General features: G+C 38.3%; 1 protein-coding gene and 1 pseudogene across 1 annotated transcript in view; one reads left to right on the top strand and one right to left on the bottom strand.

Moving 5' to 3' along the window:
• Positions 1-26,023, bottom strand: part of RARB (retinoic acid receptor beta) — a 783,867-nt gene that overhangs the window by 302,178 nt on the left and 455,666 nt on the right. The window lies entirely within an intron of this gene.
• Positions 20,496-21,032, top strand: LOC119510081 (annotated as a pseudogene).

Here is a 26,023-nt window from a genome sequence, read left to right as displayed (position 1 = left end):
TGAGTTAAAAGCTGAAACTTTTCTAAATTGCCAATAATAAAAAAATTAAATTTCTTCATAGCAGCAATATTTTCAAAGCACCAAAATGTGGAAACAAGCAAAGTGTTCATCAGCAGATGAATGGATAAACAAAATGTGGTATATACATGCAATGGCATATTATTCAGCCATAAAAATGAAAGAAGTTTTGATACATGCAACATCATGGATGAACCTTGAGTACATTCTGTTGAATGAAATAAGCCATACAGAAAAAGACACATATTGTAAGACTCCACTTACATGAAATATATCTAGAATGGACAAATTCATAGAAAGTAGATTAGAGGTTGTCAGGGGCTAGGGGAAAGAAGGAATAGGGAGTTATTCCTTAATGGGTGCAGAGTTTCAGCTTGGGGTGCTGAAAATTTTTGGTAATAGATGGTGGTTATGGTTGTACAACATGGTGAAAGTAATTAATGCCCACTGAATTGTTTACTTAAACCATAGTTTGAATGGCAAATTTTGTGTTACCATAATAATAAAAATGAAAAAAAGCAAATTTTAATCAACATACCAAGGAAAGACAATTATATTTCTATTTTTCTATAGAATATTATTGTTATAGGAAGAGGGTGTCCAGGTGTATGCAGACAATTCTAGGAAAAAAGTACAGTAAAGATATCTCAAGCAGTTACCTCAAAAATATATATTATTTTTCATCTTTTCTACTTTTAATTTGATCTAATTTTTTCATTCCAAGTAAAATTAAAAAATATTAATTTATTTTGATTTCTCTCATACAAATATTCTCTTGTACATAATTTTATACTTAAAATTTTGTGTTACTTTTATTAAAGAATGCCCCCCATATTGTACAAGTTTCAGGCTCTACAAACCTGCTGACATAGGAGCTTAGGAAATATATTTTACAGGGGTCACTTTGTCTGGCTCAGAGTAGGAGAAGGGTGGGGAACGGATCTGAGAGCCCACAGGCAAAGACAAGCACTAAGGACATTGTGGGGCTCACAGATTCCCTGCGAGTGCCAGAGAACCAGGTTTGCAGCCTGCAGAGACAGTGATAATATCCCAAATCACACCCATGGATGGGGAAGCCTCCCAGAGGCTTCTCACTCTGGGCACACGCATCATAGTTTGCACTACCAACGTACTGGCAATGGACTCTAGATAATACCACTGACACAACTGCCATGGCTGCCCCCAGAAACTTCATTCAGCTCTTGCCAAAATGAACCATATATGTGTGCTCTTTGGGGCCACTTGCTCTCAAATCTATGTCTGGTGTATCCACAGCTGACTGAGAATTTTGGTCATTCCTCTGTGCCCTAGATGAAAAGGAGTCTGAGAAAACACGTTTCAGGCTTTTATAGGGTTTTCTCTCCCCATAAGATGTGGACTCCCAAAGAAAGGAAGAATGTTGAAAGATAAAAGCAGCAAAAATATTCTGAATATCCATTATAGTACCACCATCATCATCCCCGTTTTATAGAATGGAAACAGAAATGGAAGCTTAATCAGTGGGGACTGATATGCTGATTTTTCAAGAGAGGACAGAAATCTAGATTTTTTTGTGAAAAGTCCTGACTTATTTATTCAATTTTTAAACTTGAAAAAACCTTTGCAAATATTGCTTAGGCCATAATTGTGCAAGTTTGTCTGCTGCTAGATTATGACCTCAGGCTTCTCTTTGCAATTTCTGCTCCAGAGTGAGCCCTTGCCCACTAAATTACATTGTCATGCCTCTTCTCTTAAATGGGTTGTATTTTATAAACAACTCCTGGGCTTTGTTTTCCCTCTGTACTTCACCAGAACCAGAGTTAGAAACTCTGGGTTTTCAGTCCTGACTTCACTGCTTACTGGCTGAGTGAGTGAGTCCTTTAATTTCTTGAAATCTTACTTCCTCATTTGTAAAATGAAGATTAAATAAAAATCATCCACTTTTCCTTCCTCCCAGGGTTGTTGTGGGAATCAGATGAAATAATGGATGTGAACGTGCTTTGAAAACTATCATGACCTACAGAAAAGTCAGTATATTATTGTTAATGATAACCTTAATTTTCAGAAAGGTAATCAGCCGAAATTCTTTCTCTCCATTTATAGAAAATAACACATTAATATTTCTTCCGTCTCTGATTCTACCCTGTCCTCCTTGGCATTTCAACAATGTTTGCCTCTGATTCAGTAAGTTCATTAACTACTTCCCTTACCACGGCAGGAAACAACCCATCTGCCCCACCTCACTCACATTTTGAATGCGGCATTTATTTTTTTCACATATTCTCTTTTTTTTCTTTTCTTTTCCTTTTTTCTTTTAACCCCCAAACCAAGTACAATATTAATGAGTGTTTGGCTTAACTTGCATTTTTCTTGGAGACCTCCATTCGAATGGGGAGATGGAATTACTTGGGAGGTCAACTGAGAGGCACAGCAGGGGCAGCTGAAGTGTGTGCATCCATATCCACTCACTGTCATTCCTGGCGTTCTTTGAGAGTTTGTTTCATGAATTTGAACTGTTGATGCACCAGATGTACCCTGGGGAAAGCCATTCTTATGGAAAGACAAAATAGACCCATTCCTTTTATATGAAGAATGGAACTCATTTGGCAAGAGTACTCTTTTCCGTATGTCCCCTCTGAAAGTCGTGAAACAGTACAAAGACAGTCTTAATCGTGACTCTGCTCACCTGGTGGAAGCCCCCAGGTGACCAGTATGTACTGACTTGGCAAAATGTGCCAGCAACACGAGGGCTGTCTCTAAGGGCACATCTCAATATACGATGCTGTAGCTTCTGTTAATTAAATAAAAACTATAAATTAACAGGGACAATCTATGACATCAGGAAAAGGCTCAGATCTGCAAAGCTTTTTAAAAAAGAGCTATGGGAGGCCTTTTTTGACCCAAAAGGAAATGAAATTATCTTCCACTGCATACTCAGATTGCACAGATGGTTGGGATTTTATCCACTTCAAAATCTGTATCAGCAAACACTTGAAATAACTCTCCACACCGGGCTGGTCAGAAACTGGTCCTCACTCCCCTTCTCTGTTCTTGCAAGTGGGCCTCCATTCTGTTTTCACAGATACATCACATTCAGCCTCCCTTTGCCTTCCCTCAGGGTGTTTTCTCTGTCTGTTCTCTCTCTCCCTTATACTCTCCCCCAACTTGGAATCTACCCATCCTTCAAGCATGGCACAAGTGTAAGCCCTCCATGAAGCCTTTCTTGATTACCCCACCCCCCACTAACCTTCCCTTTTCCCTCAACTGACCCACAGTTTAGCACTATATGCTCTGCTAAGTGTCAGTGTTATCAAGCTGGACTTTAATATTAGGACCACGGCTTATACTCCTCTAATCTCCAGAGTATCTAGTCCAAGGCAGTGTTGGGCACAGAATAGGAACTCAGTCAAAAATTGATAACATATACATTCTTGGGGTTCTACCACAAGGAATAATTGGCTTTATCTCCAGGCTTCCAGAGGAAAACATTCCAGCAAAACAGATGCCTGGAATAAAATGTTGCCTCAGGAAGTGGTGAGCATCCTGTTTCTGAGGGCATTCAAGCAGAGGCTATACAACCATTGGCACCAAAGGTATAGAATGGACTTAAGCATGAATGGAAAGGAGTAAAGGAGATGGTTGCCCAGACAAGTAAAGTGGTCAGCCCTAAGACATATAGTAGGTAAGTGGTAAAACTAGCACTTAAACCCTGGCACTCCAACTCCCCACCTGCACTCTCTCTAATGGATTCACTGATAATCACACAGCTGAAGACATTCAGGCTGGACATCTTGCAGTCTGTCTGTCACGTTATATTTGAAGAGGTTCAGACCTGATGTGGCCTTCACATTAAATGTCCGAATCCTCTATTTTCACAAAAGCAGAGATTTTTGTTTAGTTCACTGAGGTGGTTCATGTGCTTTCCTCATAGTAGGTACTAAGCAAATACTTGTCTAACGTTAACTGAACAAATGTCTAAAAAATCTGTTAGTCAGATAGGTTGGGCTGTGTTGCAAAAGCAAACAACCCTCAAATCTCAGCCACTTACAAATAAAAGGATTACTTCTCATTCACGTTCAATGCCCACCATGAGTTAGCTGGTGGGGGGGATAGGGGAGTCTGCTCCATGTACTCTCACTCTGAGTCCTGGGGTGATGAAAGAACCACCATCCTGAATGCTGCCAGTCACCAGGGGAAAAAGTTTTGGAGAATTCTGAACTGGCAGTTAAATGCTCAGCCTGGAAGCAACACACATCATTTCACTCAATTCATTGGCTATATTTAATCAAAGACCCCATCCAAACACAGGGAACTAGCAAGGGCAATCCTATCATGCTGTCAAAAGGAAGAGAGTCAGAAATCATGTAGAACAGCATTTGTGAATTCCATGAAGTGTCTTTGTTCTTAGGCCTTATACCTTCTGTTGAAGTTGGTACAGAGATTGGAGAGAAGTAAATAGTATGGAAGAAGCCACTCTACAAAAGGATAGGGAAAAGGATTAAAAAATTAGAGACATTTGTTTTATTTCTTCCTAATTAAGAAGCAATTACCAGATATTAAATAATCATGCTTCACTGTAAAAAGAGGGGGCACACTCCAGGCAGATAAGATAGGGAAAGAAAACAACAAAAACAGGAAAAGCAGGAAGATAATTTTCTACATATCAAACAAGTGTTTTAATTGATTTCATGCAAAATTTGAATCAATAACGAGATATGGCCTCCTCAAAGACTAACTGGATTTTAGGTTACATTAATAGAAACATAGTTTCTAGAATGATGGAGGTGACAGTTCTGCCTAACTCTGCTGGTAGACAAACACCTGGAATATTGCATTAGTTCCCGGTGACAGGTTAATGCATCCAGAAGAATGTGAATGAGGTGGTAAAAGACTCAATACTCTACTATAAGAGAACAAAGACAGACAATTGGGATAGCTGACTTGAAGAAAACAACAGTAATTTTTAATACTTGAAGGTGATGTTGTTGAAAAGGGTTCATATTTGGCCTGTATGCCTGGAGTATGACCAATGGAAAGAACATAAAGAGATAGATTTTTACTTCATATAAGGAAGAATTTCCTAAGAACTTGTCAAAATAAAGAATTGTGATTTTGGGATTTAGTACTTTCCCTGTTAACGAAGATCTTCATACAGTACTTGGAGATGTTATTGAGGGTAATTAAACATGAGTCAGATGGTAATAAGACTAGATGATATCTAAGATTCAATTTCATTGAAAAATTCCATAATTTAAAATTCTGTAATATTTACCTACTCTTGTGCCCACTGCTTATGGTGCTGTTCTGAAAAGCAGCTGCACCTACTGTTGGACACCATAATTTCAGAGAAGGGTTTAGTGGGATATGATATACTAGGGATGGGAAACTTTTTCTGTAAAAGGCCAGATAGGAAATATTTCAGTCTTTGAGGACTTAAAATATTTTCTGTAAAAAGTCTCTCTTACAACTACTCAACTCTGCTGCTGTAGTGCAAAAAAAAGCCATAGACTATAAACATATGTGTGTGACTGAGTTCTGATAAAACTTCATTTACAAAAGCATATGGCTGGCTGTATTTGGTTCATGAACTGTAGTTTGCCAAATCCTGCCAAAGACACCGAGTAGGATTCGGGTTGGAGAAGCTGCTTATCCAAGAAGTCTACACCCTCTGAGAGCCTCATCCTCATTTGAGTGAAAAGGACCCTGGGGCCAAGAAGTTATAGGACCTATTTAACTCTGTCCAAAGACAAGGATACCAATGAGTTCCTGGTTTAGGAAGAAGTAGAGAGAGCTCTGAACAAAGTATAAATATTTATGATGATGGCTTGAAAACACTGAAGAGTATAGTGAAAGGAAATGGGTTTCTAGGAAAAATATTTTTGCTTGACTTTCAAACCTGGCTCATAGCTTCTCTGCAACCAGAGAAGTCATCGAGGCATTCCGGCATTGGCTGAGGGACTTTGAGATTAGCAGCTGGTTTGTAATAGAATCAAGACTATGCCAGGAACCTATGTGGCTATATTATTAATTCTTAACTAACTGGGAAGAATAATTAATTGGTACTATTGATGATTTCTGGACTACAGTAAGACCAGACATAGTTCTCTGGCATTAGTAAAACGTGAAGGAATGTGACTTTCTTAGCATGGGGAGCTCAATGCACCAACCTTAGCAAGCCTGGACAATGAAACTGTGCACACCTATGACTCCCACCAAGGATGAAGCCAAGACAAGCAATTAAAATAGACAAATGGCTTTTGATTTGAAATAAGAAAAATGTTCAACCCACCCTTCTATCAGCATGTTTAGCTGATAATCAGGCATTATTATAATGGTATGCAAATTATGGAAACGGCAGAATTCTTTCCAACCACGTTTTCATTAAAGATTCAGCTTTTTTTCCCCCCAGAATAATAGTAAATGACATGCGAACTTCATATGAACTATAGGTCATGAAAGAATTTAGTATTGGCATTTTTAATCTAAAAAGTCTGGTGCCAGAAAATCAATATGTTTCAGTTGCAGCATTCGAATGCAATTTTCCTCTTGCAACAGGGTTTCTTTCTTTCCTTCTTTCTTCTTCTTCTTAGTCTTTTTTTTTTTAAAAGAGTGAATAATTCCTGGTTTTTCTATGAAACAAGCCGCTGTATTATAGGGTAATGACATCAATAACACATTACATGTAAACAGAAAATGAACAAAAAATCATTCAAGGCCCTTTTGAAACAGGAGTGCTTTTCATCAGCACTATTACAGGTTCCATTCACATTATCGGATTGAACCATCCTGCATAACCGAGGTGCTGACAAGTCCTGATTACCCAATAACTCCTGTATCCCTTTCAGGCAGGTTCACGGAGAGGACAGGAATACCAGGCCTTCCTGGGGGACAGCTGGTCTGCCACAGAGACCAAATCAATGAAACCCAATGCCCTCTCCCTCCCCTCCACCAAAAAGCTGGGTGCTCTGCTTCCTGGTGTGCAACTGGGCCTTTCCCTCTGATGTTCTCAGTTGCTTCAGATAACAACTGTTTATAATACAGTGGAGGAAAGACCAGTGTAAGCCTTCTAAACTGTTTCCTCCAGATACTTACAAGGCTCTGGTTAGGCCTCCTGCCCTGCAAGTTGTGTGGTGTCTTTCGCAAGTAGCAGAATAAATAGAAGAAGTGGGTACCAGACCGGTTGAACCACTCAAATGTTTCAAACAACCAATTGCTTGCCTTTATTCCCCACTCTTGTTATGCTACCAACAGCACCTCTGTAGACCCTTCTCCCTCACTGTTATTTTTAATACCACTGGGTGACATGTTAGTCTTTCTTAGTCTTTCCAACAGGAGCACAAGCTCTTTCTGCTACTCATCAAACAGAACTTCCTCCCTCTCGTGAGGTAGAGAGCATGGTAGACGCTAGCACAGGTATGGCCATAACAAAAGCCAATAGCCAGGCTGGGCTACCTGATGTGGGTGGGGTGGGGTGGGGGGGTGGGTCTGGGTCCTTCCTAAAGGACAAAGCCTCTGGGCAGAGGCCACAATTCCTGTTTTCAAGATAACTTTCCAACCCTTGTGCAGAAATTTCAGCCCACTGCTTGTGGTGCAGCTCTGAAAAGCAGCCAAGCCAACCTAAAACAGCCTTTAAATAAGCAAACTGTGGTTTTGCTGTTCGGGTGTGATGGCACCATATATTTGATGTAAACTTCAGCTTGGGAGATATCATATTTTTAAAACAAATTTCTTGGTTCCAGTTTGGCTCTGGAGCATTGCCTTCTGAGGTATGTGGGCTTCCCTAATTAATGCAGGCTCCAGATTTTCTCTCTCTCTCTTTTTTACTCCTTTAAAACCTTTCCTTTTGCATTTAAAGTCACATTTTGATAAATTTGCAAATGTCAGAGAACAAATAGAGTACTGGGCTCCTTAATGAAATATTTTTAATTAAAATGAGGATCTGAGAGTACAGGCTTCAGCTCATCTTAGTGGGACAGTGGTTGAGAACATGGGCTAGGTTTAAATTCTGGCTTACCACTTAGTGGCTGTGTACCTTGTGAAGTCTCCTAACCTCTGCCTACTTCCATTTCCTAGTTGAAATGCCACCTACATGGTTCCACAGCCTTGAACATGTAAAAGGGTTAGAGCAGTGCCTGGTATAGAATAAGTGCTTGTTAAATGCTAGCTATCATTATTAATATTAATAGCAAAACCAGAAGGAGAAAGCTTGAATTGCTATTGTGTCATGAGAGAGCCTGGTGAGCTATGGATTTCATTCTAAGGGGCATGGGAGTCATTGGAGGATTTAGATGCGGGAGTTAAATGACTGGAATTGCTATTTAAAAGCATCACTTTGGCTGTTGTGTGGAAAATAGTCTGTAAGGGCAAGAGTTGAAGAAGGAAGACTTAAAAGTGGCTATTTGAATAATCGAGGTGGGATGAAACAGTGGATTGGGCTAGGGTGGTGGTGGCAGAGGCAGTAAGCAGTGGTTAGATTCTGATCAACCTTAAAGATAGAGCCCATAGGACTCACTGAAGGATTAGATAATGGGAAAGGCAGAGGAAAAGTGTCAAAGATGATTCCAAGGATGGGCCAACCAACCTGAATTGATCAAGGATGATGATGAAGTTGGAAAGAATGAAGATGAGAGAAAAACTGAACACTGAAGAAATAGATCATACAATGCAACGTAAGAGGGCACTACAGCACTATTCCAGCACCATGGTTATGGCAGATGCATCAAGAGGTAGAGCTTGAGCTGGGCCTAACAATGGATAGGTTTGGGATACTGGGTAGATGGAGGGGATTTAAAGGGCTTTCTAAACAGGAGGAAAAATTGGGGCAAGAATGTGGAGATGAGTGAACATCTAATTCTAGAGGAGACTAACAAAATTGAATAAAGGAACCTTACTAGGAAGCAATCAAATTTAGGCTCTAATAGTCAGGTACAGTAGGGTTTTGGAAGGCCTTGATTATCTGCCAGACTTAATCCTGTCTGGTAATGGGCTGGGAGTCTGGACACTTGGGTTCTGATTTCAGCTATAAGGGCTTTTGTTGACCATATGAGAGGCCACTTCACTGTGTGAATCCCAGGAAACTTGTAAAAATACTTGTCTCTATCAGATATATGTTATGAAAACTCTCAGATCTTAAAAACGACAGCAGGTCATCCAAAATTTAAAGATTAATCATTTCTACCAATATTATCTTGAGCCACTATATTGGGACAGTGGAACCTCATCTTCTATGCATATGAAAAACCTGAATTCAATTCAATGTGTGCTTTCTGTTCTGTAATTAATAAAGCAAAATTATATTTTGCATATGTACACTTCAATATATGCTATACATTTCTGAGTGCATTAATTATATTAACTGTTCAGGGCTGTGATACAAAGCCACAAATACTCTAGTTCATGGGCAATTTAAAGGATATCTATTCTCAAATTTCTCCTTGGATATCAAAATGTAAGCCTTGAGTAAGATGCAAATTTGCACTAAGCAATGGTTCTTGAACCATGGCTGCACATTGGAATTACCTGAGGACATTAAAAAATAGCAATGCCAGGAAAAATCAAGGTTTGGTCAACCAAGATGGCAGCATAAGATGCTCCAGGGTGCTGTTCCCCCACAGAATCTTTGAACAACTAGCAAAAAGTAGTAGAGTCATTTTATTCAAAACTCTGGAAAACAGTTAAAGGGTTGAAGTAACTGGATGAGTGCTGAATCAATAAAATACAACTTTAAAAATGGTTAGGAGAAGCTTTGTGGTACCCTTGCTGGCCCCTCCCCAACACCCTCCTCAACATGCTGTGGATCCTGTGTGTCAGTGCCAATCTACTGAGTGGCAGCCTGAAAAACTAAACCAGGAAACTTGCCCTCCCTGAATTTGCCCTTCAGGCAGAAGCAGCTTGTGGATAGTAAAGCAATGTGAGAAACAAGTCAAAGTGGCCTGGGGCAAAAGATTACCTGCTTTGAATAAAAAAACAGAGTACCCAGGAGGGGGAGAAAGTCTATTTTATGAGGAACATTTAAACAGGGGAATTCCTAAGACCACAAGCCAGCATAGGAAAATACACAGTCTCAAAAAGGATGGAAAGGACCGAGGATTTCACATTCACCTCAGGCCAATCTTGACTGGAGGGCTAAGCTCTGAAGGACAGCACCAGCCAATGCAGAGTCAATTTGCAAAGATGGTGAAAGGCCTTTGGGTTTGTCTGCTTGTTTTAGCTTTTGGTACTCAAAGAAATTTCTGTCATGTCACTAACTGGATACAAACTTAAGGAACAGACAGCTCAGGGAAAAATCCTAGATTTAACACCTTAAAATATTAAAATGTACAGTGTACAACAAAATAATACAAGACAAATAAAGATACAGGAAACACTGGCCCATCAAAGGAACAAGAAAAAATCCAGAAACCATCAATGAAGAAGACAAGCAAAATACTCCTCAAAATGTTCAAGTATATAAAAGAAAACACAGAGAAAGAACTAAAAGATAGCAGGAAACAATGAATGATCAATATGAGAATCTCAATAAAGAGATAAAAATTTTATAAGGGACCCAAACAGAAATACTGGGGTTGAAGACCACAGTAACTGAAATGAAAAATCACCTGGCGGGTTTCAGCAGCAGATTGGAGCTGGCAGAAAAAAAAATCAGTAAACTCAAAGACAAGAAAATTGAAATGATTCAGGCCAAGGAGCTGAAAGATAAAAGAATGAAAAAAAAAAAGTAAACAGAGCCTACAAGACCTGTGGAAAACCAGCAAGCATACCAATATATGCATTTTGGGAATCCCAGAAGGAAAAGAAAGAAAGGGGCAGATAGAAAAGTCTAAGAAATAATGGTAGAAAACTTCCCAGATTTAATGAAAGACATGAATATGCACATTCTAGAAGTCCAACAAATCCCAAGATAAATATGAAGAGAATCACACCCAGACACATAGTAATCAAATTTTGAAATGCCAAGGACAAAGAGAGAGTTCTGAAAGCTGCAAGAAAAAACCAACATTTTATGTACAAAAAAGTCTCAATAAGATTAAGGGCTGATTTCCTATCAGAAACCATGGAAGCAAGAAGGCAATGGGTTGACATACTTTAAGTGTTGGAAAAAAACAATCGCTAGCTAAGAATTTTGTGTCTGACAAGACTGTCATTCCCAGATAAATGCTGAGGGAGTTTGTCACCAGTAGATCTACCCTATAGGCAATGCTAAAGGGAGTTCATCAGACTGAAAGGAATTGACACCAGATAATGGATTTAAGCAGCATAAAGAAATAAAGATGTAAGATAATTAAAAATGCCATTACAATTGTATTGTATTTTTTGGTATGTAACACCACTTTTTACCTCTTACAGATTCTAAAATGCAAGTGCATAAAAAATAATGATAAATCTATGGTTGTTAGACACAATGTATAAAGATAAAGTTTGTAACCAGTAGAACAAAAGGATGTATGTTAGAGGGGCATAGGGACAGTGTGTATATATGCTACTTATGTTAAGTTGGTATCAAATCAAACATGTTTGTTATAAATTTAGGATAATAAATTTTAACCCCATGGTAACTAGAAAGAAAATATGAAAATATATACAGAAAGAAATGACGAGGCACTCAAAATTGTAAAATACAAAAACTGAGATAAATATGGAAGTAGGCATTTAAGGAAGAATTGAAGGATAACAAGGATATAAAAATTAAAATGTCCAAATAGAAAAATGGAAGAAAAAAATCCTGCATTATCAGCAGTTACTTTAAAAGTAAATGGATTATTTCCCCATACTGAGTACTTTTTCCTGACTAGTACAGTTAAGCTAGAAGTCAGTATCCAATAGATAGCCAGACAATCTCCATATGCTTGAAAATTAAGAAAAAGACATTGCTAAATAATCCACCAGTCAAAGAAATAATTATAATGGAACTTCAAAATCTTTGGGATTGAAGAGTAATGCAAGTATAACAACTTTAACTAGCCAGGCACTCAGCAAAGTCAGAAATGTTTTTTAGTAAAGACACACAGTTATTAAAATCTTGCTGAAAATGAGTAAGGAAAAAAAGAAGGAATAAATAACATCAAGAATGAAAAGGGTGACACCACTACAGATGTTCTTGAGATAAAATGATCTTTAGAAGCTACTATGAACAACTTTACACTAATACATTTGAAAATTTAGATGAAATGTGAGAATTCCTAAAAATGAAAACCTGTAACTGACACAGTAAGAAACAGAAATTCTAAGTATCCTTTTAACCCCTAAGGAAAATGAAGAATCTATAATTTAGAAACTATCCCCAAAATAAACTCAATTCACAGATGACATTGCTGATGAATTCTACCAATCATTTAAGGGAGAAATAACCAGCAAGTCTTAAACTATTTCACAAATTAGAGAAAGTGGGAAAGCATCCCAATTCATTTTTTGGATTTATCATTGACACCCATACCTGAAATGACATTATAAGAATGAAAAATAATAGAAAATTCCATCTGTAATCACTCATGAACAGAGGTACAGAATTTCGAAACAAAATATCCTCAAACTAAATCCAGGAGCATAGTAAAAGGATAATTTATCATAACCAAGAAGAGTTTATTCCAGGGTTGTAAGGTTTCTTGAGGATATAAAAGTCAATGAGGGGAGGCGGGGCAAGATGGCAGACTGGTGAGCTGTATGTTTTAGTTACTCCTCCAGGAAAGTAGGTAGAAAGCCAGGAACTGCGTGGACTGGACACCACAGAGCAATCTGTCTTTGGGCATACTTCATACAACACTCATGAAAATGTCGAACTGCTGAGATCAGCGAAATCTGTAAGTTTTTGCGGCCAGGGTACCCGCGCCCCTCCCTGCCAGGCTCAGTCCCGTGGGAGGAGGGGCTGTCAGCTCCGGGAAGGAGAAGGGAGAACTGCAGTGGCAGCCCTTCTCGGAAACTCATTCTACTGATCCAAACTCCAACCATAGATAGATTGAGACCAGACACCAGAGAATCTGTGAGCAGCCAGCCCAGCAGAGAGGAGACAGGCATAGAAAAAAAACAACACGAAAAACTCCAAAATAAAAGCAGAGGATTTTTAGAGTTCTGGTGAACACAGAAAGGGGAAGGGCGGAGCTCAGGCCCTAAGGCACATATGCAAATCCCAAAGAAAAGCCGATCTCTCTGCCCTGTGGACCTTTCCTTAATGGCCCTGGTTGCTTTGTCTCTTAGCATTTCAATAACCCATTAGATCTCTGAGGAGGAGCCTTTTTTTTTTTTTTTTTTTTTAATCCTTTTTTCTTTTTCTAAAACAATTACTCTAAGAAGCCCAATACAGAAAGCTTCAAAGACTTTCAATTTGGGCACGTCAAGTCAAGAGCAGAACTAAGAGAGCTCTGAGACAAAAGGCAATAATTCAGTGGCTGAGAAAATTCACTAAACACCACAACTTCCCAAGAAAACGGGGGTGTCCGCTCACAGCCACCATCCTGGTGGACAGGAAACACTCCTGCCCATCTCCAGCCCCATAGCCCAGAGCTGCCCCAGACAACCCAGTGTGACGGAAGGGCTTCAAATAACAGGCACACACCACAAAAATGGGCGTGGACATTAGCCTTCCCTGCAACCTCAGCTGATTGTCCCAGAGTTGGGAAGGTGGAGCAGTGTGAATTAACAAAGCCCCATTCAGCCATCATTTGAGCAGACTGGGAGCCTCCCTACACAGCCCAGCAGCCCAGAACTGCCCTGAGGGGACGGCACTCACCTGTGACATAGCACAGTCATCCCTCAACAGAGGACCCGGGGTGCACAGCCTGGAAGAGGGGCCCACTTGCAAGTCTCAGGAGCCATACGCCAATACCAAGGACTTGTGGGTCAGTGGCAGAGACAAACTGTGGCAGGACTGAACTGAAGGATTAGACTATTGCAGCAGCTTTAAAACTCTAGGATCACCAGGGAGATTTGATTGTTAGGGCCACCCCCCCTCCCCGACTGTCCAGAAACACGACCCACATACAGGGCAGGCAACACCAACTACACACGCAAGCTTGGTACACCGATTGGGCCCCACAAGACTCACTCCCCCACTCACCAAAAAGGCTAAGCAGGGGAGAACTGGCTTGTGGAGAACAGGTGGCTCGTGGACGCTACCTGCTGGTTAGTTAGAGAAAGTGTACTCCACGAAGCTGTAGATCTGATAAATTAGAGATAAGGACTTCAATAGGTCTACAAACCCTAAAAGAACCCTATCAAGTTCAGCAAATGCCACGAGGCCAAAAACAACAGAAAATTATAAAGCATATGAAAAAACCAGACGATATGGATAACCCAAGCCCAAGCACCCAAATCAAAAGACCAGAAGAGACACAGCACCTAGAGCAGCTACTCAAAGAACTAAAGATGAACAATGAGACCATAGTACGGGATATGAAGGAAATCAAGAAGACTCTAGAAGAGCATAAAGAAGACATTGCAAGACTAAATAAAAAAATGGATGATCTTATGGAAATTAAAGAAACTGTTGACCAAATTAAAAAGATTCTGGACACTCATAGTACAAGACTAGAGGAAGTTGAACAACGAATCAGTGACCTGGAAGATGACAGAATGGAAAATGAAAGCATAAAAGAAAGAATGGGGAAAAAAATTGAAAAAATCGAAATGGACCTCAGGGATATGATAGATAATATGAAACGTCCAAATATAAGACTCATTGGTGTCCCAGAAGGGGAAGAAAAGGGTAAAGGTCTAGGAAGAGTATTCAAAGAAATTGTTGGGGAAAACTTCCCAAATCTTCTAAACAACATAAATACACAAATCATAAATGCTCAGTGAACTCCAAATAGAATAAATCCAAAAAAACCCACTCCAAGACATATACTGATCACACTGTCAAACACAGAAGAGAAGGAGCAAGTTCTGAAAGCAGCAAGAGAAAAGCAATTCACCACATACAAAGGAAACAGCATAAGACTAAGTAGTGACTACTCAGCAGCCACCATGGAGGCGAGAAGACAGTGGCACGATATATTTAAAATTCTGAGTGAGAGGAATTTCCAGCCAAGAATACTTTATCCAGCAAAGCTCTCCTTCAAATTTGAGGGAGAGCTTAAATTTTTCACAGACAAACAAATGCTGAGAGAATTTGCTAACAAGAGACCTGCCCTACTGGAGATAGTAAAGGGAGCCCTACAGACAGAGAAACAAAGACAGGACAGAGAGAGTTGGAGAAAGGTTCAGTACTAAAGAGATTCGGTATGGGTACAATAAAGGATATTAATAGAGAGAGGGGAAAAATATGGCAAACATAAACCAAAGGATAAGATGGCCGATTCAAGAAATGCCTTCACGGTTATAACGTTGAACGTAAATGGATTAAACTCCCCAATTAAAAGATATAGATTCGCATAATGGATCAAAAAAATGAACCATCAATATGTTGCATACAAGAGACTCATCTTAGACACAGGGACACAAAGAAACTGAAAGTGAAAGGATGGAAAAAAATATTTCATGCAAGCTACAGCCAAAAGAAAGCAGGTGTAGCAATATTAATCTCAGATAAAATAGACTTCAAATGCAGGGATGTTTTGAGAGACAAAGAAGGCCACTACATACTAATAAAAGGGGCAATTCAGCAAGAAGAAATAACAATCATAAATGTCTATGCACCCAATCAAGGTGCCACAAAATACATGAGAGAAACACTGGCAAAACTAAAGGAAGCAATTGATGTTTCCACAATAATTGTGGGAGACTTCAACACATCACTCTCTCCTATAGATAGATCAACCCCACAGAAGACCAATAAGGAAATTGAAAACCTAAACAATCTGATAAATGAATTAGATTTAACAGACATATACAGGACATTACATCCCAAATCACCAGGATACACATACTTTTCTAGTGCTCACGGAACTTTCTCCAGAATAGATCATATGCTGGGACATAAAACAAGCCTCAATAAATTTAAAAAGATTGAAATTATTCAAAGCACATTCTCTGACCACAATGGAATACAATTAGAAGTCAATAACCATCAGAGACTTAGAAAATTCACAAATACCTGGAGGTTAAACAACACACTCCTAAACAATCAGTGGGTTAAAGAAGAAATAGCAAGAAAAATTGCTAAATATATAGAGACGAACGAAAATGAGAACACAACATACCAAAACCTATGGGATGCAGCAAAAGCAGTGCTAAGGGGGAAATTTATAGCACTAAACGCATATATTAAAAAGGAAGAAAGAGCCAAAATCAAAGAACTAATGGATCAACTGAAGAAGCTAGAAAATGAACAGCAAACCAATCCTAAACCAAGTAGAAGAAAAGAAATAACAAGGATTAAAGCAGAAATAAATGACATAGAGAACAAAAAAACAATAGAGAGGATAAATATCACCAAAAGTTGGTTCTTTGAGAAGATCAACAAGATTGACAAGCCCCTAGCTAGACTGACAAAATCAAAAAGAGAGAAGACCCATATAAACAAAATAGTGAATGAAAAAGGTGACATAACTGCAGATCCTGAAGAAATTAAAAAAATTATAAGAGGATATTATGAACAACTGTATGGCAATAAACTGGACAATGTAGAAGAAATGGACAATTTCCTGGAAACATATGAACAACCTAGACTGACCAGAGAAGAAATAGAAGAACTCAACCAACCCATCACAAGCAAAGAGATCCAATCAGTCATCAAAAATCTTCCCACAAACAAATGCCCAGGGCCAGATGGCTTCACAGGGGAATTCTACCAAACTTTCCAGAAAGAACTGACACCAATCTTACTCAAACTCTTTCAAAACATTGAAGAAAATGGAACACTACCTAACTCATTTTATGAAGCTAACATCAATCTAATACCAAAACCAGGCAAAGATGCTACAAAAAAGGAAAACTACCGGCCAATCTCCCTAATGAATATAGATGCAAAAATCCTCAACAAAATACTTGCAATTCGAATCCAAAGACACATTAAAAAAATCATACACCATGACCAAGTGGGGTTCATTCCAGGCATGCAAGGATGGTTCAACATAAGAAAATCAGTCAATGTATTACAACACATTAACAAGTCAAAAGGGAAAAATCAATTGATCATCTCAATAGATGCTGAAAAAGCATTTGACAAAATCCAACATCTGTTTTTGATAAAAACACTTCAAAAGGTAGGAATTGAAAGAAACTTCCTCAACATGATAAAGAGCATATATGAAAAACCCACAGCCAGCATAGTACTCAATGGTGAGAGACTGAAAGCCTTCCCTCTAAGATCAGGAACAAGACAAGGATGCCCGCTGTCACCACTGTTATTCAACATTGTGCTGGAAGTGCTAGCCAGGGCAATCCGGCAAGACAAAGAAATAAAAGGCATCCAAATTGGAAAAGAAGAAGTAAAACTGTCATTGTTTGCAGACGATATGATCTTATATCTAGAAAACCCTGAGAAATCGACGATACAGCTTCTAGAGCTAATAAACAAATTTAGCAAAGTAGCGGGATACAAGATTAATGCACATAAGTCAGTAATGTTTCTATATGCTAGAAATGAACAAACTGAAGAGACACTCAAGAAAAAGATACCATTTTCAATAGCAACTAAAAAAATCAAGTACCTAGGAATAAACTTAACCAAAGATGTAAAAGACCTATACAAAGAAAACTACATAACTCTACTAAAAGAAATAGAAGGGGACCTTAAAAGATGGAAAAATATTCCATGTTCATGGACAGGAAGGCTAAATGTCATTAAGATGTCAATTCTACCCAAACTCATCTACAGATTCAATGCAATCCCAATCAAAATTCCAACAACCTACTTTGCAGACTTGGAAAAGCTAGTTATCAAATTTATTTGGAAAGGGAAGATGCCTTGAATTGCTAAAGACACTCTAAAAAAGAAAAACGAAGTGGGAGGACTTACACTCCCTGACTTTGAAGCTTATTATAAAGCCACAGTTGCCAAAACAGCATGGTACTGGCACAAAGATAGACATATAGATCAATGGAATCGAATTGAGAATTCAGAGATAGACCCTCAGATCTATGGCCGACTGATCTTTGATAAGGCCCCCAAAGTCACCGAACTGAGCCATAATGGTCTTTTCAACAAATGGGGCTGGGAGAGTTGGATATCCATATCCAAAAGAATGAAAGAGGACCCCTACCTCACCCCCTACACAAAAATTAACTCAAAATGGACCAAAGATCTCAATATAAAAGAAAATACCATAAAACTCCTAGAAGATAATGTAGGAAAACATCTTCAAGGCCTTGTATTAGGCGGCCACTTCCTAGACTTTACACCCAAAGCACAAGCAACAAAAGAGAAAATAGATAAATGGGAACTCCTCAAGCTTAGAAGTTTCTGCACCTCAAAGGAATTTCTCAAAAAGGTAAAGAGGCAGCCAACTCAATGGGAAAAAATTTTTGGAAACCATGTATCTGACAAAAGACTGATATCTTGCATATACAAAGAAATCCTACAACTCAATGACAATAGTACAGACAGCCCAATTATAAAATGGGCAAAAGATATGAAAAGACAGTTCTCTGAAGAGGAAATACAAATGGCCAAGAAACACATGAAAAAATGTTCAGCTTCACTAGCTATTAGAGAGATGCAAATTAAAACCACAATGAGATACCATCTAACACCGGTTAGAATGGCTGCCATTAAACAAACAGGAAACTACAAATGCTGGAGGGGATGTGGAGAAATTGGAACTCTTATTCACTGTTGGTGGGACTGTATAATGGTTCAGCCACTCTGGAAGTCAGTCTGGCAGTTCCTTAGAAAACTAGATACAGAGCTACCATTCGATCCGGCGATTGCACTTCTCGGTATATACCCGGAAGATCGGAAAGCAGTGACACGAACAGATATCTGCACGCCAATGTTCATAGCAGCATTATTCACAATTGCCAAGAGATGGAAACAACCCAAATGTCCTTCAACAGATGAGTGGATAAATAAAATGTGGTATATACACACGATGGAATACTACGCGTCAGTAAGAAGGAACGATCTCGTGAAACATATGACAACATGGATGAACCTTGAAGACATAATGCTGAGTGAAATAAGCCAGGCACAAAAAGAGAAATATTATATGCTACCACTAATGTGAACCTTGAAAAATGTAAAACAAATGGTTTATAATGTAGAATGTAGGGGAACTAGCAGTAGAGTGTAATTAAGGAAGGGGGAACAATAATCCAAGAAGAAGAGATAAGCTTTTTAACGTTCTGGGGATGCCCAGAAATGACTATGGTCTGTTAATTTCTGATGGATATAGTAGGAACAAGTTCACAGAAAGGTTGCTATATTATGTAACTTTCTTGGGGTAAAGTAGGAACATGTTGGAAGTTAAGCAGTTATCTTAGGTTAGTTGTCTTTTTCTTACTCCCTTGTTATGGTCTCTTTGAAATGTTCTTTTATTGTATGTTTGTTTTCTTTTTAACTTTTTTTTCATACAGTTGATTTAAAAAAGAAGGGAAAGTTAAAAAAAAAAAAAGAAAGAAAGAAAAACAAGGAAAAAAAAATGATGTAGCGCCCCCTTGAGGAGCCTGTGGAGAATGCAGGGGTATTCGCCTACCCCACCTCCATGGTTGCTAACATGACCACAGACATAGGAGACTGGTGGTTTGATGGGTTGAGCCCTCTACTATAAGTTTTACCCTTGGGAAGACGGTTGCTGCAAAGGAGAGGCTAGGCCTCCCTAGATTTGTGCCTAAGAGTCTCCTCCTGAATGCCTCTTTGTTGCTCAGATGTGGCCCTCTCTCTCTGGCTAAGCCAACTTGAAAGGTGAAATCACTGCCCTCCCCCCTACGTGGGATCAGACACCCAGGGGAGTGAATCTCCCTGGCAACGTGGAATATGACTCCCGGGGAGGAATGTAGACCCGGCATCGTGGGACGGAGAACATCTTCTTGACCAAAAGGGGGATGTGAAAGGAAATGAAATAAGCTTCAGTGGCAGAGAGATTCCAAAACGAGCCGAGAGGTCACTCTGGTGGGCACTCTTACGCACACTTTAGACAACCCTTTTTAGGTTCGAAAGAATTGGGGTAGCTGGTGGTGGATACCTGAAACTATCAAACTACAACCCAGAACCCATGAATCTCGAAGACAGATGTATAAAAATGTAGCTTATGAGGGGTGACAATGGGATTGGGAAAGCCATAAGGACCACACTCCACTTTGTCTAGTTTATGGATGGATGAGTAGAAAAATAGGGGAAGGAAACAAACAGACAAAGGTACCCAGTGTTCTTTTTTACTTCAATTGCTCTTTTTCACTCTAATTATTATTCTTGTTATTTTTGTGTGTGTGCTAATGAAGGTGTCAGGGATTGATTTAGGTGATGAATGTACAACTATGTAATGGTACTGTGAACAATCGAAAGTACGATTTGTTTTGTATGACTGCATGGTATGTGAATATATCTCAATAAAATGATTAAAAAAAAAAAAAAAGTCAATGAGACTCCTTGTCACATGCTTGGACAACCAGGAATCTCTTTCAACATGACCAAGAACAACTCCGCAAACAACGTGATTGCTACATATCAAAGCTGCATTCACACCAAATTCACAGCAGACCAGTTGAAAATCCTCACTGACACTTTCAGCCAAAAACCTTACCCAGGTTATGCTACCAAACAAAAACTTGCTTTAGAAATTAACACCGAAGACTCTAGAATCCAGATTTGGTTTCAGAATCAAAGAGCTTGACACTCATTCCAGAGAAGAACAGAACCCGAGCAGGTCTTAGAATCAAGCCAAGTCAACAGGCAAGATCCCCCTGCAGAGATTCAAGATAGAGAAGTCAGATGGTGCTGTACCTCCTACACCTCTTCACAATTACGAACTCTCATCAAGGCACTCAAGAGCAGCCCTTACCCTGGGAGTGAATCCAGAGAATGAGTTGCTAAAGAAATTGGGATTCCAGAGTCAAGAGTCCAAATTCGGTTTCAAAACCAAAGATCTAGATTACATGTTCAGATAAAAAGAGAACCTGATTAGATCTTAGAACAAATACAAGACAAGGGACAAAATCTCTGAGATGAGAGAGTTCAAGGCATAAAAGTAACAAAAATTATCACCAAATTCACTAGCACTGTTTTGTTTCTCTGGAACCAGAATGAGGGGGCACAGAAACTAGTTCAGTGTATCTGATGTCATCATCCTGAGCCCCAAATCTTTCTCACTCTTCCTGGGAAGGCACCCTTCCTCTGAGACTGCAAGTTGAACATTCTGAAAATGGTAAGCAAGACTTCAGGAGGCAGAGACAGGTCCAAGAGGCACTCCACAGTGCTCTCGCTTCTGACCCAGCCTGGATCTAGAGTTCAGCAGAGCTTGAGGACAGTGAAAATAAAATGAATATATATCATTATTTCATAATCATCACAGTAATAATTGATTCAGGCAAAAATAATCAGTATATGTAAAAATCTCAAAGCGAATGTTTTATGAAGAACAAGGTATATATTGTCTCAAAGAATCTACACACAGATTACTTATTAATTACAAATGAACACTGGTAAATTTGCAATGGAGAAACCTGATGGACTCTACCTTAACCAAGTACACAAAATTCACTTTACCAACATAATACAGACCGACTTGCAGTGCCTCCCGAAATGACACATCTAAGAAAGACACAATATCCCTTCTGTGGTATTACTGACAAAAGTGCTCATGCTTAATTTAATCACAAGAAAACACCAGACAAGCAAAATTGAGTGACATTCTACAAAGCAACAGACCTGTACTCTTCAACAATGGATTGAATAATTGCAATAAAGATGGAGAGAATGTATGCTAACTCAAGAAGTCTCCCAAAGAGTTATCTTCTGTATGTAGCTTGTGCGACCATTTATATGGGGAAAGGACACAAATTCAGAGACCTGCTTATGTCTAAAATTTCTGTTCAAAGATGCTCAAGAAACAGATAACACTAGTTATCTCTTGGGAAGAGAAAGAGAGAATTGAAGTGGGACATAGAATGGTTATTTACTATATATATATATATATACACATACATACATACATACATACATATATGTATTTTTTTTTTATTTGTAGTACTAAATAGTCAACTCAATTTTCATTTTAACCACTTTCAAGTACATAATTCATTGGCATTAATTCTATTTGCAATATTGTGCTATCATCATTAACATCCATTACCTCAACTTTTTCATCACCTCAAACAGAAACTCTGCACCCATGAAGCAATAACTCCCCCTTCCCCACTCTCTCCACTCCCCTCTGCCTTTTTGCTGCCATGGCTGCTGGTAACATGTAATCTATTATCTGTTTCTATGATGCTTGCTTATTATAGGTATTTCATATAAATGAGATCATAGAATGATACAAAAAGAAAATGTATTAAACTCTGCAGTCAAAAGGCAGAGATTGGCAGAATGGAAAAAAAGTATTACCCAACTATATGCTGTATTCAAGACTAAACTTAAATTCAAAGTAGGTTGAAAGTGAAAGGTTGAAAAAATATATACCATGCCAATAGACCCAAAAGGGAGCTGGAGTAGCTATAATAATACCAAATAAAACATACCTTAAGTCAAGAAGTGCTATGAAAGACAATGACAGTCACTATACACTGATAAATTAGGTCAATTCAACATTAGACATAAAAATTGAAAATATATATGCACCCAATGGCAGAACCCCAACATACATGAAGGAAATATTGACAGATTTGAAGGGAGTAATACAGGGTTTTACATTAATAGTAAGGGACTCCAATAAACCACTTTCAATAATAGAGAGAAGATCAATAAGGAAATAGAAGACGAATCACACTATAGCCAATTAGACCTAAGAGACATATATAGAACACATCAACCAACAGAAAACATATTCTTCCCAAGTGTACATGGATCATTCTTCAGGATAGACCATATGTTAGGTTACAAAACAAATCTCTATACATTCAAAAATATTGAAATTATATAATGTATCTTCTCTGATCACAATGGAATGAAGTTGCAAATCAGCAACAGAAGGAGAGAAGGAAAATTCACAAATATGTGGAAATTAAACAATGCACTCTTTTTATTTTGGCTTAAACAAGAAATTGTCTTATAGTTTCAAAGGCTAGAATTCAACATCAAGGAACTGGTAAGACTTTCTGCAAAGTCTGTACTGTTTTAGTGCTGGCTTGCCACAATCCTCGGGGCTCCTGGGTTTGCATCTCTGTCTCTGTCACATGGTGATCTCTCCCTCTTTGTCTGCTCTTCTGGTTTCTACTGATTTCTGGCTTCTGGCTGCCCTGTGTGGCCTATTCTGACTGTATCCAAATTTCTCATGCTTATAAAAGACTCCAGTAATAGAGAGTAAGGACCACCATGATTCAATTGGGCCACACCTAAACAGGATGTTCTAAGAGTCTACAACGAAGCCATAACTTAACTGATAATATATTTTCAAAGGGTCCTATTTACCAATGAGTTCACACCTACAAAAATGTGGACTGAGATAAAGAACATGCCTTTGTAGGGGTACATTTTATATATAGTCTACCACACATGCTTAGATGGTAAAAGTATAAAGGAAAGCAAGGAAATAAAACCATGCAAGTCAGAATGGTTATCTTTTTTGGGAGAAGAGAAAGAGTGCATCAATTAGGAGGGTGGTTTCTTTGGGTACTGATAATGCTCATTTCTTGATTTGGGTGGTTAATTACACTGGCAATTACAATTACATTTGTGAGAAATCATTAAGCCGTACTTTTTTTTTTTTTTTTTTACAACTCTCAGCTTTCTTTTATTTAGTAATGTTTAATTTTATTTTAAAAGCTCTGATAATTTCAAACACTCTATATCTTCCAATTCTACCCTCCTCTCCCAGCATTTTTTAAATATTTTACCTTAGATGTATTTTTCCTCATATACTACCTTAATATTAACGCCTTGTATTAGTGGTGATGTACGTTTGTTTAGTTCATGGAAGAACATTCTTATAATTGTACTGTTAAACCCATTCCATCATCCACAACAGGGTTCACTGTGTTAAACCGTCCCATATTTTATCTTCTCACTTTCATTCTAGTAACATATATGACCCAAAACTTCCCCTTTCAGCCACATTCACATACATATCTCAGTGCTGTTAATTACACTCACATTAATCTCCAACCATGACCATCATCCATTCCCAAATCTTTACATCAACCTAAGTAGATATTCTGTACAAATTAAGCATCAGCTCTTCATTCTGTAGTTTCCCATGGTAACCTATATTCCACATTCCAATGCTATGAGTTTCCTTATGAATATTACTTCATATCAGTGAGATCATACAATATCTGTTCTTTTGGGTCTGGCTTATTTCATTCAACACAATGTCCTCAAGGTTCATATATGTTGTTGCATGCATCAGGACTTCATTGCTTTTTATAGCTGAATAATATTCCATCATATGTATATATCACATTTGTTTATTCATCAGTTGATGGACAATTGGGTTGCTTCCATGTTTTGACGATTGTGAACAATGCCACTATGAACATCGGTGTGCAAATATCTGTTTAAGTCCCTGCTCTCAATTCTTTTGGTTATATGTGTAGTAGCAGGATTGCCAGATCACATGGTTATTTTATACTTAGCTTCCTGAGGAACTCACTCACAACTGTCTACTTCAGTGGCTGCACCATTTTACATTCCCAATAGCAATGAATGAGTGTTCCTATTTCTCCACATTCTCTTGTAATATTCTATTTTTTAATAGTAGCCATTCTAGTAGGTGTGAAATGATATCTCATTGTGGTTTTGATTGACATTTCCCTAATAGCTAGTGAGGCTGATTATCTTTTCATGTGCTTTTTTAGCCACTTGTATATCTTCTTTGGAGAAATGTCTATTCAAGTCTTTTGCTCATTTTTAAATTCAGTTGTTTGTCCTTTTATTGTTGAGTTGCAAGATTTCTTTATGTATACTGGATATTGAATCCTTATCGGATATGTCGCTTCCAAATATTTTCTCACACTGAGTAGGTTGTCTTTTCACTCTCATGACAAACTCTTTTAATGCACAAAAGTTTTTAATTTTGAGGAGGCCCCATTTATCTATTTTTTCTTTCATTGCTTGTGCTTTGGTTGTAAAGTATTAGAAACCATACCAACCACAAGATCTTGAAGGTGCTTTCTTAAATTTTCTTCTAGGACTTTTATGGTCCTGGCTTTTATATTTAGGTCTTTGATCTATTTTGAGTTAGTTTTTGTATGAGTTGTGAAATAGGGGTCCTCTTTCATTCTCTTGCATATGGATATCCTGTTCTCCCAGCACCATTTGTTGAAGAGATTATTCTGTCCTAGTTGAGTGGACCTGGCAGCCTTGTCGAATATCAATTGACCATAGATGTGAGGGTCTATTTCTGAACTCTCAAGGCCATTCCATTGGTCAATATATCTATCTTTATGCAATTACTATGCTGTTTTGACCACCAAGGCCTTGTAATATGCTTTAAAGTCAAGAATTTGAGTACTCCACTTTTGTTCTTCTTTTTCAATATGTTTATGGCTATTCTGGGCCCCCTTTCCCATCCAAATAAATTTGATAATTGACTTTTCCATTTCTGCAAAATAGGTTGTTGGAATTTTGATTGGGATTGTGTTGAATCTGTAAGTCAATTTGGGTATAATTGATATCTTAATGACCTTCAGTCTTCATTCTGTGAACATGGAATTTCCTTCCTTTCATTTAGGTCTTCTTTGATTTCTTTTAGCGATGTTTTGTAGTTTTATGTGTACAACTCCTTTACCTCCTTGGTCAAATTTATTCCTAGATATTTAATTCTTTTAGTTGCTATTGTAAATGGATTTTTGCTTCTCAATTTCCTCCTCATATTGCTCATTACTAGCATATGGAAACACAACTGATTTTTGCACATTGCTGAACTCACTTATTAGCTCTAGTGGCATGGCTATAGATTTTTTGGACTTTCCATATATATGATCATGTTAAATTTTCATTATTTGCAGATGACTACTTTCTTTCTAATTTGGATGCCGTTTATTTCTTTTTCTTGCT

This window comes from Choloepus didactylus, chromosome 1, assembly GCF_015220235.1.
Source record: "Choloepus didactylus isolate mChoDid1 chromosome 1, mChoDid1.pri, whole genome shotgun sequence".
NCBI lineage: Eukaryota > Metazoa > Chordata > Mammalia > Pilosa > Megalonychidae > Choloepus > Choloepus didactylus.
Note: the sequence above shows the minus strand (reverse complement) of the source record. Positions and strands in the feature narration are given on the sequence as shown.